Source organism: Crocodylus porosus, unplaced genomic scaffold (assembly GCF_001723895.1).
Source record: "Crocodylus porosus isolate Cpor-Errol unplaced genomic scaffold, CroPor_comp1, whole genome shotgun sequence".
In the NCBI taxonomy this organism is placed as follows: domain Eukaryota; kingdom Metazoa; phylum Chordata; order Crocodylia; family Crocodylidae; genus Crocodylus; species Crocodylus porosus.
In genome coordinates, this window is record NW_017728949.1 from 5,379,636 (window position 1) to 5,399,354 (window position 19,719).

General features: G+C 43.8%; 1 protein-coding gene across 6 annotated transcripts in view; it reads left to right on the forward strand.

Moving 5' to 3' along the window:
* PARD3B (par-3 family cell polarity regulator beta) overlaps positions 1-19,719 on the forward strand; it is a 761,176-nt gene that overhangs the window by 359,640 nt on the left and 381,817 nt on the right. The window lies entirely within an intron of this gene.

A 19,719-nucleotide genomic window follows, 5' to 3' on the forward strand; every position in this document is an offset into this window, starting at 1 on the left:
TTGATTCATATATACCGTTGTCAGTGTGAAAGACAAGCCTTTTTTCATTATTATTTTAAGTATATTGGAAGATTTGTAGTATTCTTATCATTGTAGTATTCTTATCTCCTTTCTCAATCTGAAAATGACTTGAACTTGCTGTACCTCAGTTGCCTTTTACCGTGGATGGTGAATGGTTGATTTTGACTTGTATTGTGAATGCTGACTGGTGGCACTTTGGGGAAAGGAGGAATATACTGCGATTGTATAGTTTGTGTTTTGCCTTTTAAGCAATTTCATAAGTATTTAAAACCCAAGATAGATTATGTTCTTATGTTGTGTATCTATCAAAATAAATAAGCAGTCTTCTGCACCATATGTTCGCTAAAAAGGCAATCATTTTCTTGGTTAAAATTTCACCTCTGTTTTTGAAAGTTAAGGTTATTTCTTCAGTATATTTTTATACTGATATGTTATAAAAGTGTATACAACTTATACAAATGGCGTCCACACATTCATTTGTATAGTATGGGCAAATTTCTATGAGGGCTTATTTTAAGCCCTGTTTTACCAGGACAGTTAGACTCTAAAAGTTAACTCTTTTTTGTCTCCCTTTAGTTGCAGGAGGCAGTAGGTAACCAGTGTTGTGCTTTAGCATGCTGGTACTCATGTAGATAGATTGGGAAGGCCCTTTGTCAACCTAGGCTAAGGTGTGAATTGAATCCAAGAGAATTTATCATTTGGGCTGGAATCCCCTTGAGATTTGATGGCTGTTTATCTTGAACTAAGCAAAATTATCAGGTCAAAACCAAAATTATCAAGTCAAACTACAATATGGCACCACAAACAGCGAGTCAAATCTTCAGCTGGTATATTTGATGCCATGTCACATTTAACTGAAAATTTGGCCTGCTGTGTTCAGAATACAGTAACACTGTGTTACTGTCTGCCTGTTCAAAGGCCAAATTAAATTTTGTCTTGGTTAGCAACTCGTATGAATCACACTATTATGAAGTCACCTCTCAAAACAGCCAGAGAAGTAAAGGCCTTTGAGTTCCATTAATGTTTTTAATAGTAACCTAGTTTTATAATAGTACATTGTCTAACTGTGAAGTAAAATATGTAGTTTGGAAAGTGGGGATGACAGTCAAGGTATCATAAACAAATCAACAACTATATCTTAATTTTGGTGAAGGAAAAGGAATCTTTAGTATAATTTTGCACTTTTAACCACTGTATGAAATAAAACCCATGTATGAAGCTGTTTGTGAAATACTCCAATCCCCATGTTCATCTTTGCTTTCATTTTGTCCTTCACCGTTTGTTATTTATTCCACCATTTGCTATCTTGTTCAGTTTTGCCTTCCTTCATACTTTGCCATTACTTGGAATAAGCTCTTGTTTTCTTTGGGGGCTTGTTCCTCCATTTCAGGATCAGAACACCAAGGCCACAGACAGGTGTGTGTAACTGCTAGAAAAATAGCCCAGAGGCTGGATTATACATGTGTTGCAGCCCTCTGGCTAGAGAGATACACAGGCAAGCTCTTCAGGGGGGAATTAAAGAACTGCTCCCTGGGTCACTCCAACCTTTAAGGAAGTCCATGAATTGCCAGCTTGTTTTCTCCCCTGCCTGAGAAGGGGGCAAGCTGTTCATAGGCAGCCAGCTGGCTTTTGAATCACTGTGTGTGCAGCCAGGATGAGTTTGCATGGGGTGATTTAGAGCTGGAGGCACAGGGAAGTAGGGCCATAGAGAGCCTCCCCAAGCCCAGCCCCTGGCCCCACCCACTTTTGAATCACCCTGCAGGGAAAATTCACCCTGAGCAGTTGGTTGGTGCGAGAAGGGGGCATTCTTCCTTAGTAGAAACCTGTACTGGGAAGGTTCCTGCCACAGGAGAATGCCCTACCCCATCATGCCAATCAGGCAATTGGTGGGAAGTGGAGAAAGACTTTTCACTGCAAGGTCTCTACAAGACTTTGTGACAGCTCACCCCTGGGCAGGGAGTGCTCTCCTTCCATCCCTCTTCTACAGAAGGGAAGGAAAAGACCAGGGTCTTGAATGTCCTCCACACCAAAGAGAAGCAGGCAGCCATTCAAGTTATTTTGGGAGGATGGAGTTCTTCCGGGTAGGAATTGATCTAAATTTCTCGCATAAGAGCTTGTTCTCTTCCTCAAGAAATTCCTGAAACAGCTGTATGGGCTCGTTTTTAACACCTGTTTGTGGCCCACATTTGGAGTGAGGGAAGTATTTTTTCCCTAAGTTAAATTGGGAAGGATTGTGGGAAGTTTTGTCATCTTCTTTAACACAGTCGTCCTCTGATCATGTATTAACCAATTATTTTTGTTACTGCGGTGACTTGGCATGGACAATGCCCTTGTCTCTCCAGCCTTTTACCCATGGTGTTGGTAGAGTACTTCTAGAATTTCTGATTTATGCACATAGTTGTATGTAACAGATTGATGTGGTGATTTTAAGGATTCTTTGGGTAAATGTTTGCCTGCAAACTTTGAGGACTGGTTTTGATCACCCAGAGGGGTGCCTTTCAGTCTTATGTTCCTATGCATGTGAAGTACCCTACACTTTTTTAAAAAATACTTTAAAATTCAGCTCTTTCATGTAGCCTTACTATATTGATGTCTCAAATTCCTGATCTAACCCACCCCCCGTTTTCACCCATTGTGGTTTTTTAATTTAGTTTTCTAATCAGTACTGTCATGTGTATTTCTTATTTTTTTAATCTATCAGTTATAGCTACATGGTCACAATATCATTTGGAGTGCCTCTAAATCTTTAATGTATTATCCCCACAACACATCAGGAAGCAGAGACACACTATTATTTCTGTTTTACAGAAGGGAAAGTGAGACAAAGAAGCTAAGTGACTTGGACAAACTTAGGAAATCTGTTACAGAGCAGGAATTTAGCCCAGGTTTCCTGGGTCCCAGGCTGTTATTTTAAACCATGAATTATGCTTTCATTCTGGTTGATCAGAATTTTTTCCCATCATTAGAGGTGACTTTTCTGTCAGTCTTGTTCTTTCTTTCTCTGTCTCTTCCATTTCATTTTTGCAACTGCCTCTCATCTCTCCAGAAACATTGGGAATGTCATTTTTTTCAGTCCCCCCCCATCCCCTTCTGCATTCCTTTTTGGGTCCCTGGTCATCATTTGCTTTCTGTGCTACTTCCCAGCTTCTTGTCTTATACTTGCTGACACCAGTGCATTTTTAAAATGGCATTGTTATAAAAATGTATAAAAGTCCTTTCCAGCTTACTGTGCACCTGCCAGGTCTCCAAGTTATACACTATAGCTGATTAGTGTTCATCATGCATATCCTGAATCTCATTCAGCTTAGTTGCTGATGTTTTTTTATGGAATTTAGTTAAAGACTGCTACAGCCTGTTTCACCTGATGCAATTATTATGCATCACCAAATATACATGTTCATTTGTTTCTTTAAAGTCTCTTGATCCCTTTAATTTATAATTGGGATTAAAATTGTGAGCCTTGCTCATGCCATGCTCACAATTATTGTTGTCCTTATGCTTATATTGGTGTGTTTTTGATAATGTAACTCCTTCCTAGATTTATACTGTTGTTTGACACTGTCTTGTTATTTGTTAAGATAACTAGTCTTTCATATGGTAATAATTAGAGCTGTGCGAAGCTTCGGTCACTAATTCAGTTTGGCAGAGATTCAGCCCAGTTCGGCAGCCGAATCTCCACATCCAAATAGAATCAAGAGATCCTTTAATCTCTCCAACTCTAATTGGAACCCTCTGAATCGATTCAGAGAGATTTGGAAAGATTTGACAATGCAGATATAGACACAGCTTTAAATGTTTTTTCTAAGGCAGCTCATGAATGCTGAGATGTGGGGCAAATGGAGTGTCCCACAGGAGCATAGGGGTGGTCCCCAGTGCACTCAGCAGCAGACCCAGAAGTAGACAAAAAGCATTTCCACTCTACTTCTAGGTCCACAAGGGAGCATGCCAGGGCCCCCCCATGCCTCCTGGCTCAGCAACTGGTGCCTCCTAGGTCTGGGGGGGCACCCGGAGTCCCCCTGTGGGTGATCACTAAGCCGTGGGGGGGAGGAGGAGGACACGGGGGAGGCCCCCTGTGCACTCGGTAGTGAACCTGGAAGTGAACCAGAAGTACTTCCGGTCCACTTCCGGGTTTGTTGCCAGGCATGCAGGGGGCTCCCCGTACTCCTGTGGGACACTCTATACACCCCAGCATCACAGAGCTCATGAGCCACACCTGGTGCCTTGAGGTATGTAGAAAAAACGTTTAAAGCTGTGTCTATGGCCGAATTGCTGATTCTCCAAATCAGCATCAAATCTTCGGATTCGGATTCAGCCAAATTGAATTGGGACAGTGATCTGAATCAACTAATCGAATCACTGTCCCTAATTTGGGCTGAATCCGAATCAAATATGACCCGTTTCACACACCCCTGCTAATAAGTCTTCATAATTCTGCTAATTTGTCAGTTGCATAACTTTCTGTGGGACCTGGTTGCTGCCCAAGCAAATTGATTCTACACAGTAAGGACCTAAGTAGAGTAAATGGAGTCTTCTACAGTTCTCAGTTTCCCTAGTAAAGGAGCTTGCATTATAGGGAGGGGGTTGTTTACATATAAACACAAGAAAGAGTTTTGTAGTATGTCTCAAAGCTGTTCAAGCTGTGAATTAGCCTTGCCATCTCTGAAAGCTCACTTCACAATCATTGATGAGAATATTTTATGTCCAGGTCTCCTGTGATATAATCCTAAATTTTTTGTAATTGTGTTGCTGGGAGATTGGGTATTCAAAAAGGGATGTAGCTGGTTCTGCTGCAGTCTTGACTTTAAACAACAGGATCAAGACTTGAACAGGCAGGGGAAGCAAACTAGGAGCTGCTAGAGGGACCAGAACAGCAAACCAGAGCAGTGTAGCCATGTTCATTTGCTGATAAAATGGACAACAATCATCTAGTGTACACAGTCATCTAGTGTAAAAATGATACACTCAAGATTCAAAAATTCAAAGATCCAATTAGGAAATTACTCCTTGTTCCCCATGTTGGGAACCGACATGGGGAACAAGGAGTAACTTCCTTATTGATTAAAGGGTTAGCGCACTGTGCCAGATTCATTTTGTGTATAACATCACAATTTCAACTTTTCTAGGAGAGAGATTGTTGCGGTTTTTATAAACACTATACGTTTCTTTCTAAATCTTGTAATTAGCAATCTGGGGAATCCTCTCCCCAGAGATTTGAAGTATGTACTTCGTGCACTGTTTGTTTTTAATTTTAAAGGATTTAAAGGAAATTCTGAACAACAAAGGGGTTTTGACCAGTGGAGAGTTATATTTGATTAAAATCTCAAAGAGTAATTTTTTTATTAAGTTAAGGTCATGGTATTGTTTGTATTCAAATTTTCCCGTAGCAAAGGAGGGAAAACTGCCTTTTCTTGACAGAATATTTTCTCTCTAAACAAGTGGCTTCTCAAAGAAAATAGCAGGGGAACTGGACAAGATAAACTCGTTGGCTTACTGCTATCTAAACTCGATTGGATCTGAATAAACTAGAAATATTAGCAATATTTTAATGATAATCACATAAAATGAACAAAATAAGTTTCTCTCTGATGTTTCAGATTGGATCCTTTTGCTGTTATTGCTGCAATAATCGTTATTTCCTATTTATAGAGGTATTGTTTGTCCCCCAGTTGCATGGAATTTAAGACCAGAAAGGACATTTAGCATTTTTAGGCAGAACTCTTGTTTATCAGACACCATAATGTTGTACTTCAATTCCTTGTAATATGCTCAAAGATTTTAGTTAAGTTGTTCAGGAGGAAGTTTGAGGGGAAAGAACACAACTGAGAAGCCAAATTACACATGGAAGTTAAAAATTCCTCTGTGACCCCTATATCAACTGTCTGAAGCATAAGTTTTTTTAAATATTTTAATGCAAAGCTGCATGTTTTGTAAGCATACTGAGGGCAATTTAGGCAGTGTCTGTTCTTCCTTGTGTCCATGAAAGAAGGGGATGATAAAGGGGGGGACTCATGTTATGGACAGTTGAAGAGAGAGGCAAAACTTAAGCTGTACATTGAAGCAAATCATTCCATGGCAGCTGCATACAAATGAACATAGGAGCATTTAGGGTTTTGAAAAGGGGGTGCAGGTTGTGGGGTGTATAATCATAAAGCAACACATATCTTTCTCCAATTAAGAAAAAATGACAAGTTCTACTAATATGCTAGGGGCCTTGGGCTATATTATTTACTTTAGGATCCAAGCAAAAACAAATATAACTGAGTTTAGGTGCAGGGGGTGGGGAGGAATGAGTGGGGGAAAAGGGTGGCTGACTACTACCTCCAGGGTGGGGCAGGCACAGCATCTGGTGCCAGGGGTGTACAGCTCTTATTTCTCAGCCTGGCCATGGACAGAACTGCTCCCTACAACCCTACATGTGGGACCCCCAGACACTCCACCATGTCCCTAAAGTGCTCCTTACTACCCCTTATGCTTAGGGTAACCATATTATTTTTAAGGAAACCCAGGTCACTGCCCCCCACCAATGAATTCCTGCCCGGGTAGGAGGAGCAGTGCCCAACCCAGCCTATTCCTCTCTTTCAACCACTGCTCAGGAGGATGCCAAAGGGCACCAAATTACAAGTTTGCCCAGGGGTCTGCACACACACATGCACATACGCTCACAGCAGACTCTCCCCTCCTCCCTGTCCCATCCCATCTTATCCCTTTATGTCCAGCCTGAAATGGTCTTACAATAGTATATAACCGTTTGACTTTGTCATCCCTGTCACAACCAGGAAATAATCTTACTGCAAAATTGAACTTTTATATCCAGTGATCTGTACCTGTTGCATCTTGTTTTGCCTTTGTTAGCGGTGTCAAAAAACATCCTCCATCAGACAGTTTCATCACCAGTAAATACTTAATTCGAAAACCTCTCTTTTTAAGTTCAAGAATTTTCTATTTTTCTTTTAATTCTTGAAAGGAGATTCCAGTGCCTTTTGATGCTTGTCAGCATTTTCAAAGCTGTACTTGATTACTACAAGATGTAAGCTTTATGCAAAGCTTCAGTAGCTGATTCGATTCAGAGGAGATTCAGCCCAATTTTGGGGACCAAATCTCCAAATCTGAATTGAATTGGGAGACCAGTTAAAGCTCTGAATCAATTCAGAGCATTTGAATCAGTTCAGAAAAGATTTGGCCACTTCTGAGATTCAACCATAGACTAAACAGGCAGCTGACACAGTTGCCTCCAGCTGGTAACTCTGGGGTTGGGGAGTAGGGAGGGAAGAGATTGGGGCTGGGGCTGGTACAAGCTGCCCAGCTTGGGAAGGGGTCGTATAACTTGAAGAGGGGAGCAGGGGGAGGCATGAGATGTGGGCACAGCAGAGCTGGGTGTGGGGACTCTGCCCTGCTGCTACTTGCCCAGCTGGGGTGGGAGATGCAGGCACGGCTCACTTCAGGCAGAAGGGGACAAGTGGCAGCAGGGCATAGCCCCTGCTCCCAGCTCTGCCATGCCCACATCCTGTGTTCCCCTGTGCTGGCTGGCAAGCAGCGCCAAGGCAGAGCCCCTGCTCCCAGTGCTGATGTGGGCACGGCAGCGCTGGGAGTGGGGGCTATGTCCTGCTGCCACCCAGAGCATTGTGCCCCTCCACCCTGTGAAGCCTCGGCAGATGACAGCAGGGCATAGCCCTCACAGCTCCCCCACCGGGGCAAAGGCAGGCACAGCTGGAGGAGCCACAGGAGAAGCCCCCATGGCTACCCTGCCCAGACCTATGCCCTGCCTGGCCCCAGCCTTCCAGCATTTAAAAAGAAAAAAGCCAGATCTGGAAGCAGTGATCAGGGCCTCTGAGGGCTTGTGGCAGAGCCCCCCTATGCAGTGCAGGGCAGGGGGGTGGCAGTGGAATGCCCCCCCCCGCCTGGCACCTATGTGGCAGGTGCTTCGTGGCATGGGTGCAGTGTGGCTCAGCAGGGCACTGCGCACTGTCTGGGAGCTGGGGTGACTCCACCTGTTAGCCAGAGCCTGGGAGCACTCAGTGCCAGCTGCCCAAGCTCCCACACAGGAGAACCTGAAGGCTCCCAGCTGTGCCTGCCTCTCCCTGGCCAATCCAAATCACCAAATCTCTGAATCTGCGCTGAATCTTCCAAAGCTGATTTGGCTGGATGGATTCAGGACAGTGATCCAAATAAAATCACAGTGCTCTGAATCAGCCAAATCTGAATCCAATCCTTCCCTAGTCACACAGGCCTACTGCACAGTAAATGCACATGTGTAGATGCACCCAGTAAGTAGTTTGCAGTTAAATCACTTTTATTGAACCCTGTTTGATTGCAGTGATGGTTTTATACTGCTGTCTGTCATGAACCCTGTTATGTTTTGGGTTTGCGGCATGTCATATTTTCTTGTGTTTTTATTTTATTGATATGGCATGTGGTCTCAATGGGAAGCCTGTATTACATTGTATCCACTTACTTTTCTCACTGTATGGATTATGCCATGCTGCTATGTATATCTTTCTGGTTTTGATTATGGATTAGCCAGGGAACTCAGGGAATGGGCAGAACTGCTAATTATTCCTTACCATTCTGTTCTACGGCCAGGACAGTTGCTACTCGCAGTAGGAAATAGAAGAGGCCTTTGGTTGGATGGGCAGCCCTGCACATTGTCCACTTTTGATGGGGGCAATTAACTCTGTAATACCAAAGGCATCTGAGAATAATGGCCCTTTAGTCAGGTGTCTTATCTGGAGGATTCTGGTGACTGGATTCTGGTGACTCATGAGCATTCTAGGCAACTGTCAATCCTCTGGTGTACATGTAAGAGGTTTAGTCACGATGCCCAATTCAAAAGTGACACAGCTTGTTACAAGTTTCACAGATCAATGTCTTATTTGAATTGGAGTCCAAAATTATAGCACTTGCTTCCTTCTTTCTCATTTTGCTTCCATCCTCTGGATTAAAACCACTTCATGTTGAGCTGCACCCCATGCTAGATGCTCTCTCCAAATTGGATGGGATTCTGTGCACTCCTCCAAGCTTTTTATGTTCATATTGAGTGAATTCATATAATTTTTGTAAACATTATGGTACTGCCATAGAGGGTGACCCCATTGTCTAGAGCTGCGTCAGATTTCACTACACAAAATATTCTTGGACATATGGTATCCTCCCATTCTCTTGACATGACCAAAGCCATCACAACCTTCTCTTGTTGGTAGTGGTTTCTAAGTGTGTCAGTCCCTTGTACTCCAGTCCCTCTGTGTTGTATTTTGTCTTCTCACTTTATTTTTAGGATCTTGCACAGGCATCTCATGTGGAAGTTTTTCAGTCTCCTGATATGCCTCACATATGTGATCCACATTTTTTAACTGTAAAGAGGGATGACAGCATGCATGCCTCATAGATTCATAGATTGTTAGGGGCTGGAAGGGACCTTGTACATCATTGCAGTCCCCCTGCACTAGGCAAGAAAAGACAACTGGGGTCAAGTGACCCTAGTGAGGTGACTGTCCAGTCTCCTTTTGAAAATTAGTCCTCCTGTTAGTCAGTTCAGTCTAAAGGTCGAGATTCCTGCTGATCCAAAGTAACAAAAGCTGCCAGTGACACCAAGAGATTTACGTTCCAGAGTGATATTAGGCACTGGTTCTTCTGCCCCTTGGTACATGATCACAGTCTTGTTGAGGCTGGTTGTTAGTGCATAGCTCTTGTATGATGCAGAAAATCTGTCCAAGAGATTTTGCAGAGAAGATTCACTGTAGGCAACTAAGGCCGCATCACCCACAAACAGGAAATCTCTCAGAACCAGCTCTTTTGCCTTGGTTTTTACTCTAAGTCTTAGACCATATAAACTCATGAGCATTAGAAGAATGCTAACTGGGGAGCTGGCTTGCAGGCTTTTTAGAGCCTAGCTAGTCTGGAATTTTCATCTTTGAATCTCAGGCTTCAGGTGTTCACTGCCCCCAGTTACCAGAACTGGTAAAGTTGTCATGAAGGCCAATCTCTAGAACTCTCACGGAAGTCTGGGGGTAGCCAGTCGAGAGGATAAGAATCTGTACTTGTTTTCTTTTCTGATTGTAACCCTATGGTCTGTTTTGCTTGCATACTTATTTCATCCTATGTAATAAATCCTTTTGCTGTTTATCTCCTTACTGATTGCCAGTGAAAAGAATAATTTCTGGGTAAGTAATATTCCAGACTGACCCTCTCCACAGAGAAGGGACCTATAATATAATACCATAACCTGAAAGTGGGAGCCACTTGGGGCTGCTAGAGACTGCTCACTGCAGCCACAAAGTCCAGAAGAACTGAAAGAAACTATCTCAGAGCAACCTCAGTCTATTTCTTGGGGCAAGCAGTGGAGAGAAACTCAGAACTCTGTAGGTCTCCCATGGATGAGTTTGTTGCACTGCCCTGCCTGTCATAGGCCCCCTGCTCACCACCACACCCTAGTACCTCCAGCAGCACCCTTCATCATGCTGCCTCCCCATCCCATCCCCCAAATTTAGCCCTGCTCCTCACACCCTAAAATGGACCCCCAAAGAAACCTACCTGTGACCAAGCATTATTATGGGCAATCTGGGACATGACAGCTGCAGCATGTGGCTGAGATAACATTGCCTGGAGGATGCACTCCTGCTTCGATACCAGGTAGTATTGCTGTATGCTATCTGTGGGAGCTTCAATCAAGTTGCAGCTACTTAGTGTTTTTACTGATGACTAAAGGTTTTTTTAATAGACTTTGCTGACAGCGATTTTAGCCTGATTTTTTTTTTACTGACAGTCAGAACATTTATTAACAGCTAGCAACACTGTTGGGTAGAAAGTTGTCACCAGTCCTAAAATTCCACCAAAAGTCACATGTGGGAATGAAAATTTAGCTTTTGCAAAATTCAGTTTTAAAAGATATTTCATAGTGAAAGTAACTGGGTCAATGAAGACTGTACAGTGTACTTGAAAACAATATTTTGCTTATTAACACTAGATTACTTGGAATTCAAAAATGATTTCATGTGTGATAGTTAATTGTTTCTTTGCTCTTTTTTCTTCTTGCTTTCCATTTCTTTTTATCAGAGGCAAGGGTCACAGTTCCCTGACCCTCTTCATTCAAATGCAGTAGATATATAAATAAAGCATGTCTGCTGCATCTTCTTTCTTTTCTACTGCTTCTTTTCCTTCAGTCTTCTTTGCTTTGCTGTCTGTCTCCTGACAGCAGGGAATGCAAGGGTGGAACAATTTATAAAAACCTGGTGCTGGCAGACTCTCTGATTTATCTTCATATTTTTAGAAAGTTGATCTATTGTAAATTAAGGTAAATATTGTTTTTATATCTCTCCTATAGCTTTCTATAACATTTGTGCTATGTAGCATCTCCAGCTACAGTTTCTTCTTAGGTCTTGTAGGTCATTTTTATTGGGGTTCTGATCATCTCTGGTTATAAACAAATATTACACTGTGTCTTCTGAACTTGGACCCCCCATTAAAAGGAGGTACTGAAATCCTGGTACAGTTTATTCTCATGCCTAGTAGGTGTATCTACATGTATAATTAATTTGAAGCAATATACTCCGGAGCAGTTTGAGCCAGAGTAAACTATTCCAAAGTGCAGCATTTACATGTACATTCAGGACAGCAGCAATTTGAGCCAAGGTGGAGCAGTTTATGCCAGTTTACACTCCTGCCCTGCTCTGCCCTGCCACAGCAGCCAGGCTCTGGCGGGTGGTGGTGGGTGCCAGTGGTCAGCAGCAGGCTCGGGGGAAGGAGAGGGAAAGGGGGGCAGCCCCAGGTTAGCAGATGATGGCATGGGGCTCTGGCTGGTGGTGGCAGTGTGACCTGGGTATCTGGGGGGCATGCCCAGGCTGGCAGGGGGGTCAGGCGCAGGCTCCACATGGCAGTATCGGGTGGCAGAGGCACTGGCTGGAGCACGAGGGTACTGAAAATGTGGAGCTGTGTGGCTAGGTGGCAGGCAGGAGTCTGGTCCCCTGCTGACTGGGCTGACGGGCACAATTTACACCCACAGAGTCTACACATGCATTTAATTGCAGTTAATTACCCCACTGTAAGATAGTACTGTCCCTGACAATGCTATCTCATGGTGGTGTTAATTAGTTCCCTGTGGCCTAATAGCATTACATGTGTAGCCAGTGATGCTTTACTATACAGCTAATTAGTCTACTCTGCAGTTAAGCACATGTGTAGACATAGCTACTATGGATCAGGTGGCAGCTTTAAAAATCACACGTGTGTGGAAACTGAATCAACATGTACAAATACATTATAATAAAATGCTGGGTCAATATCATGCTGCTCTACTTATGTGAATAAAAATATGTTTGCTTTATGTGAATAAAAAATATGTTTTAAATTCCTCTTAGTGACACTACAGAGAGCTCATTTGGTCCCTGAAAATCCCTCGCCCTACTTTCTTTACTGAGCAACACCAGCCTAAGTTTGTGGATGCTTTATCCTTGCAGAGCATTCATGGGAGTTGTTATGTTAAAGCATGCCCATGTAATTCAGACAAAAAACAATAAGTATGTTCAATAAGTATATTTAAACTTGGTGTGTTTGGGAGTCAGTATTTATTTTGCCTCATTTATTCACAGTCTGTGTAGATTCCAGAGGGTATACACAGAACTACATGTCTACATTCCTCCTTGCTCTGGGGCTATTAACATCCTATAGTAAGAGACTTCCAGAGACAGCAGTTTCATAATCTGCATTCCTTTCTCTGAAAACAAAAACAAAACAAACAAACTCTCCCCCCCCCCAAAAAAAAACCCAAAACTCTTTCGAATTCACAGAATGTTTGACATGGTGGATTCCATTTTGAAATCCCTGGGTTTATCCTGTTAGCACACGTTACAGTGCTAGTATTGTACAACCCCACAACACTCTTGAAAGGATCTCATGGCACCCTAGGGTGAGAATCACCAATCTATACATTCCCCAAGTCCAGGTTAATTTTTTCTTTCAGTTTTTTTCTGGAAAGTTTGTTTAGAATGCTTTAGATTACAATCAGTTCAAATTCATTTTCCCATTTTAAATTTGACAAAACATGAATTTCTTAAAAGTATCTAGTGGGAAGTAGTTAAATTATTGTAGATTCTTGGGCACACTAAAATTAGGCTACATACTGAATCACTTAACATTGAAAGCTCAAATTTGAACTTTTTCAGCATGTCCATATATACTGGCACATGTGCTTGCAGCAGCTCAGATAAGAGTAGTACAAATTTGTGCCAGGGTCTTTTGCCTCAGTGCACATACCTGGACATGCACTTCGGTGTGGGGCAAGTTGTGCCACTTGGGGCATAATGAACCCTGCCCAGCTCCTCCCAGATCTGCAGCCAGGAGCTAGAGCCTGGGGCCAGCACCTGTGCTGACCCCAGCAGTATAAATACCTGCCCTGTGCTGGCCCCAGCAGTATAAAAAGCTGCCCTGGCAAGCAGCTCAGGGCTACTTGCTGTTGGGAGATTCTGGGGCCAGGCCAATTGGTATCTGGGGACACTAGCCCTGTGCCAGCTGGACATCCTCTACTCACTGCACCAGTCTGGCAGTGGGGGCTACTGCCTGGCTATGACCTGCTGCCACCTGCAACAGCATGTAGCCCCAAGGCTGTGCACCTCCCAGACACAGATGGAGACTTCATGGCCACAGCAGAGGCATCTGCACCTCTGGGCCAGCTGCCAATGGGCCGTGGCTGCACAGTTGGCCTTTGTGTGGCATTGCTGCCATGTGCCATTTGGGCAGCTCTTCCCTGGAAGATTTTTTCAGTGTGGTGGCCTGCTTTGAACTGTCAAAACATGTTCTCCTGGCCCATAGTAGCCAGGAAGTCAGCCACCTCCAGCACGGTCCCGGGTTCTAGCCCCGAGCAGGCTCCTTTGCCTGGGTCCTGCCACTTGCCTCACTAGCTGGAATCCTGATGTTCCCCATTTAAAAACTGCAAATTCTATGATTAAAAAAAATTCCCAAATTCACTCCTTAAATTACCTGCAAATCCACGTTCTTCCACAATTAAAACAAAATACCACTACCTATCTCTCTTTCATATATATTTACAATTTTAAATCCATTTGGAAACCTACCAGTGTCTCTATCATCATAATAAAAATAAATCCTAAATATCTATAAGTTTTGATGTTTGCTTTTGGTTTTCTTATCATAGAACAATTAGAGCTCCCCTTGACCCCTTCACTAACTAGGATGTGGGCACAGCTGCCCCTGCAGCCATAGCTCCTGCTAACAGGTCTCATCCTGTCTGGCAGCTGTGCGTGCTGGGTGTGATGGGGACTGTGGGGTTGCAGGAGGAGGGTGGGAAGGAGTGGTAGGATGTGGGGGGGGGGGCATGTAGTGTGTGGGTAGGTGTGGGTTGATTGTGAGGGGACTGGGTGTAGGAGGACTGTGGAGGGAGCTGCTCAGGAGGAGTGGGTCCCCTGCTCCCCCACAGGACTCAGCCCCCCTGCAGCACATAGACTGCCCCCCTGCAGGGCCTACAGCTCCCCTACAGGGCCCACAGAGCCTACAGCGCCCCCAAGGCCTACAGGTCCCCCCACAGCAGCATTGGCTGTCAATGCTCAAGGCCTGCTGCTGGCAAAATCCCCTATGGTGCAGTGCTGTGCAGCATAGTGCCAGCCACCTCGGATCCGGTGCCACCTGTGCCACTTGTCGTGGGGCCAGCATGGCACTGTGCACCTTCAGTCAGCCCTGGGCTGCTCAGGCTGTCACCCAAGGACTGGCATTCCTTGCAGACACTGCGTGTCGTGCCAGGTTGGGTCCTGCCAGCCCGGCCCAACAGTGTGCAGGGCCCATGGAGGCAGGACTCAGCCAGGCATGACACGCAGTCCTTGCAAGCCGGTGACAGTCTGAGCAGCCCAGGGCTGCCTGAAGGTGCATGGTGCCATGCCAGCCCTGTGATAAGTGGCGCAGTCGATGCTGGGTTTGAGGCGGCCAGTGCTGTGCTGTGCTGTGCCATGCGCCATGCCACAGCAGGCTTTGCCAGCAGCAGACCCTGAGCGCCAGTGGCCACTGCTGCTGTGGGATGAGCTGTGGGCTCTGTAGGGGTGAGGTGTGGGCCCTGCAGGGGACCCACACCCCAACCAACCCCTTCCCCACCCCTGCACTGGGACACTCGTAACTGTGGGCTGTGCCTACAGCCAGGCCACGGGCCAAGTGGCTGCTGCCACCAGTGCCACAGGGGGGAGAGGGGGTGCCAGCATGTAGTGGCCCCCCCAGTCAAGCCCACCTGATGTACCCACCCACAAACCCCACATCCCCCAATCCCCCTGCCACTCTCCACACCTGCCACACCCATAAACACTTCACTCCTGTCCCTAATTTATGTGGGACAATGCCTGGGTCCTGGTCATGCCACAGCCTTGCCCCACTTTTGCTTACGCCAGCTTACTAAGGGCGTGTGCCCTGCATCCTGGGGCAGCAGAAGCACAGTAGAGAGACTCTGGCCAAAAACTCAGGCCATTGTTCTGGACTGTGCCTTGCCCTGCTTTTTTCTGCAGGCTTGTGGGGTTTTTTTTAATACCTAGATTTCCAGGTATCAAATTTGGAGCCCACGCTGCAAATATACAGCATGGGGAACATTTTTTTGTCCCCAGTGTGCCTTTTGCCACATCTCAAACTGCTTTGAGACACTGCAAGAGGCATGTGCAGGCTCATCTGGATGTGCCCTTTGGCTTCATGATTAAATGTGGACCATTGTGCATGTTTACTGCCATTTTATTAAACTATATGCATTCAAATGTTTATCAGTATGCATAGAAAGCAAATCTGATAAGCTATAAGGATCTGGCAGAGATCAGTGAACATAAAGCAATGAAGTTTTTTAACAGTAGATGATAATAATACCTGTAGTTCAAAAATGCATTCTAATATAATAAGGGGATTAGTCCATCTGTCTGTCTGTCTGTAATGCTCTTGGAGCACTCTGATGGGTTACTGAAACAACCAATCAGAATGCTCCAAGACCATTGTGGACAGGAAGTGGCAGTGGTGGTGTGGTGGAGTGCCTCTGTGACAGCAGGGATGGAGGAAATAGAGTAGCGGGGCGAGGCCAGTGGGTCTAGCCTCACCCCCACTCCCTTGGCCATGCTCCTTGGAGGCGGTAGCAGTGCAGGATGCTGGTGTAGGGGGACAGTGGGGCAAACACCCCACCACCAGCTCCTGGGAGGTGGTGGTGGCCCCAGGGGAGGGGGTGGGCTAGGGTTAGGGTTAACATGCTTCCCTGCCTTCTGTCCCCACCCCCTCCCTATCATTCTTGATGAGTAATTTACTAGTAATATAATATCGGACTTGTCTCAGCTACCACAATATGGTAATGTGAGGCATATGTTCTCTTTTTATTATTGACCACTGTAGTAAGTTTAGCCCAGTAGATGTAAAGGTTTAAGTACATGCTTATTTCTCCCAACCTAAACATAAGTTTACTAATCAGGAGTGAACTTTAAAAAGAAGGCAGCTTAATTCAAATGAACATTTTTATGATTTGCAAAGCTATTCAGGTATTTTGAAAGAAATTTATCTATATTTATTTAGCAATTAGGCTGTAAGTCCAATAAGGATAGGTTTTTGTGAGGCAATAGTCTAGCTGGTGTTTGCAGAAAGTAAGTATTTTCAGAATAACATCACACAAGTGGGCATTCCATCTCATTTATGGTAGGGGTTCACTATTCCTAACTTTCCATTCAGAGCTGGAAACCTGACTGTGTTTTGTTATTCTGACTTGCTGGGCCAGATCTGTTCTTTCATTTATAAATGTGCAAAGGCACTTGAGATATAGAGGATGCATTTAAAATATGGCTTAGAAAAAATCAGACAACTTACTGAGTTTTGAAGGTTTGCCTATTGACTTTGGAGTCTTTTTTTCTTTTGCATATATCAGATGGTTCAGAAAGTCCAGAAAGAGACTTTCTTGTTAACCATGCTTTTGAGTTCTTAGTTGTGGGAAAGTCTCCACCCCTTAAGTTTTTAAATTTCAGTTCTGTCAAGACTTTATAAGCCCTGTAAGCATATTGTCAGCAGAGCTTGTAATTGCTGTGAACCCCATAGTCTACTATGCCTGTGGAGTTTATTACTTTCTGAGGCTTGAAATGTGAGATTCATCCATGGGATCATAAGCTTTTAAAATCTATTCCTGCAAAATTTATAACTGCTGCTGCCTCCATCTCCATCTTCTCTCACCAACTGACGTAACAGAATCTGAAGAAGTTGAGGTGTATGTATTGTATCTTCCCCTGCCATTGTTATATATTGTATATTGCTTACTGGTAAAACTGCGAGTACAGGCCCTAAATCAAAGATGTAAGCATCTGTCTATAATGTATCCACAGGTTCCCTTCTCTCCATTATAGGCTGCAAGGGTAAGTGAAAAAGTGCATTGTTGGGCTAGGGACAGCAGTTGCACAGAACCTAGTGTAAGTGATTGGAAACCAGTTCAGATCTGTAATGCAACAGAAGTTCAGTGCATATAAACCAATTTCAAGATGGCAGATACTGGTTTAAGATAAACCTGGATGGATGTAGTATCACACTTAACTGATTGCGGCTAAATTAGTTTATTGAACTGCTGTACCAGATCCCCTTCAGATTCAAGCCAACTCGCAGTCCCCCAGCATCCCATGAGTCTTTGCACCTCCCCTGCAAACCCCCTGCCCCCCTTGTAGGATGGGCAGGCTAGCCTTGGCCCAAGCCATGTGCTGCAGCTGAGTAGGGAGGCATGCTGTAGTGTCTTTCAGCTTCTGGCAAGTGCCTGCATTTCAGGAATCAAAAGTGAATGTCTGTTCACTTGCTTATCAGTCTAATTTATGCAGTTGAGACTAACCAATGAAGATTGAATCAATTCAGCCTCAGGCTTTTTGAGTGTCAGTACTTAGCCAAGGAGTTTATACCCTCTACCTTCTGGGAAGACTGAAACAGCCAGGAGGATCTCTAGATAGTGAGTGAAGAATGGACAGAAACACAGGAAAGATGTTGGAAACTAAGCTTCCCTGAGTGTGTCTACATGAGACCCTACATCACCATAGTGATGAACTACATCACCATAGCTTGTTGCTATGACAACAAAGCATCAGAGTGCACAAACCATGATGCCAATGCTACTGTGCGGTAGCAATGAACTACTGAGTAGTAGCTCATTGCTACTGTGCAGTAGCGTCAGACACGACCCATGCAGCATCGGGACTGCATAGTAACATTGGTTATTGTGCTGGTTACTTGCATTGGTTACATGCTCAAGCTAGTACTAGATGACTGCACGGTAACACCTACCTAGTCCAGCAGACATAGACATGTACACTGAGTCTCTGTTATTTAGGATTTAAACTTATAAAGAATTGTTCTGCTCTTTTAATGTTCCATTTTCACAAGTAAAGCTAAGAACAGAATTTGGCCTAAGTAGTCTGTGAATATTGTTCTACAAGGTCTATTAACCAAGTCTTTCAAAATATTTTTAAAGCATCTTTTATGGCCATGCAATGTATAGTCATCCTGTTTACGGACCTCAGTTCTGCAGACCTGTTTGCATGCTTTAGTATGCAGTATTGAGCCGTAACATATATTTAGTCCACCTCTGTTTCCAAAATACACTATTAGACCTAAAAATAAAGTTGTGTATTTCTTTGGCCTTGAGCCTATTTCTTATATCGGTATGTACATTAATTTAAGGTGACAGGAAACCTTTCTCTATCATTATTGCCTTCAGAATATTTCTTCTTAATATTAGTGGCATAGGAAGACAATCCTTAGCTGAGAGAACTTAAACAAAATAAGGTTATGTGGGGACAGCTGTAACTTATTTTAATTTTCCTTGTGCCAATCAAAGAGCACATTAATATGTTATGGTTGTCTTTCACATCTGTAGAAACTGCCTGCTTAACATTTTGATATTCTTGTTTCTGAACAAGACCAAAATATCCAAAGAACACTAAAGTATCCTTTTAACCCTGGTTTGGTACTTCTAATCCTGTCTGAAACCAGGAGGCGGAGAAAATGTAAATGGGAAACCAAGGGGAGATCTTTTTCATGGATCAGATTTGGGGTTTCTTGATAAGTTCTGATCACACCTTTCATTTTCGTTTTTTTGAACAATTTCACCAGAAAACTTGAGTTACTGGAAATAACAGTAAATTGCACAAGTATGTTGGCATTTTTTCCAAGGGAGGAGGAGAAACAAGGAAGTAAAATTCAGCAAAATAAACATATTTTTGAAAGTCTGTTGCTCGTGACTGACTGCTTTAGGAATAGAATTCTAAATAAAGTACAGTAGTTCATAGAAGGCATTTATGTTGGAAGTGTTGATTTTTTAAAATATTATAGATTTCATTTTTAGAGAATATATTTTTAAAATAGTATTTCCTTCAGCATCTATTTTGAACCTAAGCCTGAAAACAACTTATGAGAAAGCTACATAATTTCTTTATGTCCATACTATATTTAACAAAGCAGTTAAGATTCTGACTTCTAAGGCAACTTGTTTCCAAGTGAACTTTATATACCTCACTAAAGAATATCAATCTATAAATTAGTTATCAATAGCATTTAAGTGCCAAAGTCTAACCAAAGAAAGTCACTTTCAATACTAATTCTTTCTTTCCGGCCCCAGCCTGCAGCGGCAGCCCACCCTCACCCCACACACAGATGTGAGTGGGCACATGCCCCCCCATGCCTCCCCTCAGGAGTGCACACAGCAGCAGAAGCCATCCCTGCCCTCCC